Consider the following 1,604-nt stretch of genomic DNA (forward strand, 5'->3'; position numbering starts at 1 on the left):
ACAGCAACAACGCTCAGATCTTAGCGGCTTAACAATGAATTTACCTTTCGCTCACGTGTCAAGTCCAACCCAGGTCAAAAGGTCTGCTCCACATCATGCAAGGACCCTCCACACCATTCAGCAGAAGCATCCAGAACACAGGCCCTGGGGGAGAAACAGAAGGGGGGGGGGAAGACTGAGAATCCCAGGCGGCCCATCACCTCATCCCACCTGATCTCTTGGGTCAGAATGGGTCACGTGACCCTGCCGAGTGACCAGCGGACGGACGGTGAGCTGCCTTATCTCTGTGGTAGGTCCCATACTCCACGCGCTCACTGTCGCAATGGTGAGACCGGGGCTCCTCGCTGGTGTGACGCTTGCGAGTCTGTTGCCCTCTCTGAACTCGACTCCCCAGAAGGGCTAGAGCCCTGGTATTTCTTACGTGCCAAGTCCAGCGCCTGGCACATGGCAGGTGCCCAGTCTGTAGCGTGAACGACCAGTGGCAGAAAGTAAAGGAAGGCTCAGTCCGGGAGTTGCTCTGAGAAATGAAGCGGGGAGGACCAAGAAAGCAATGCTATCAAAGTCTTAACAATATCATTTGATTGATTTCAGAGAGGAAGGGGGAGAGAGAGAAACATCCATGATGAGAGAGAATCCTGGATCGGCTGCCTCCTGCATGCCCCACATTGGGGATCAAGCCTGCACCCCGGGCCTGTGCCCTGACCGGGAATCGAACCGTGACCTCCTGGTTCCTAGGTCGACACTGAGCTACACGGCCAGGCTCAACATTTTAATGTTGAGCCCTAACTGGTTTGGCTCGGTGGATAGAGCATCGGCCTGCGGACTGAAGGGTCCCAGGTTCGATTCCGGTCAAGGGCACATGCCTGCGTGCGGGCTTGGTCCCCAGTGGGGGGCGTGCAGGAGGCAGCCGATCCGTGATTCTCTCTCATTATTGATGTTTCTGTCTCTCTTTCCCTCTCCCTTCTTCTCTGAAGTTAATAAAGGAATATTTTTAAAAAACCCATTTTTAATGTAGAACCAAACCTCACTGAATACAGTGGGGCAGCCTGAGTGACACAGCTCATTGTTGGGGTAGGAGCTCTCCAGCAACAACAGAACAGGTTGCAAACATAGACAGAAAGGAAAAGAAATAGGACCCAGGGCACCGGTGGCTTTAAGGTCGGGGGAATCCCGATTCCAATGCAGTTTCACGAGTAACCCGGCACCGAGGGGCAGCACGGAGGGACGGGTTTGACTTCTTCCTCAGAGTGTTTTTGGGCCTAGATAGGACCAAGGTGGGACTCCTGGGCAGCCATGGGAAGAGCTTGGGGTATCCGCTGTTTTTCCTCCGACACCAAAATAAGATCAGCTGCCCGTTCAAAAATTGGTGTTTTCTCGGCCTTGGTTTGCACACCCCGAAGGCTCAGCCAGGGTCTGCAGGGTAGGGAAGCAGACTTTGCAATTTGGTGACTTCAGGCTTTGCATCTGCTGCTCCCGGTTAGTTTATTAACAGCAGGGCTCAGGGTGTTTCAGTTTGGAAGATAAATTGCAAAGTCATCCTCCTTATATGTAGCAACTAGAGGCCCGGTGCACGAATTCGTGCACAGGGTGGGGGTCCCTCCGCC

General features: G+C 53.8%; 1 long non-coding RNA gene across 1 annotated transcript in view; it reads right to left on the reverse strand.

Annotated features, from left to right (window-relative positions):
* LOC102261740 overlaps window positions 1–603 on the reverse strand; it is a 4,063-nt gene extending 3,460 nt beyond the window's left edge. The window contains exons 1-2 of the long non-coding RNA XR_001361396.1: window positions 422–603; window positions 45–144 (exon numbers count right to left, since the gene is read on the reverse strand). This is a non-coding gene — a long non-coding RNA (uncharacterized LOC102261740). The remainder of the gene's footprint in view (window positions 1–44; window positions 145–421) is intronic.
* Between the last annotated feature and the right edge of the window lie 1,001 nt (window positions 604–1,604).

This window comes from Myotis brandtii, unplaced genomic scaffold, assembly GCF_000412655.1.
Source record: "Myotis brandtii unplaced genomic scaffold, ASM41265v1 scaffold169, whole genome shotgun sequence".
NCBI classification, from domain to species: domain Eukaryota; kingdom Metazoa; phylum Chordata; class Mammalia; order Chiroptera; family Vespertilionidae; genus Myotis; species Myotis brandtii.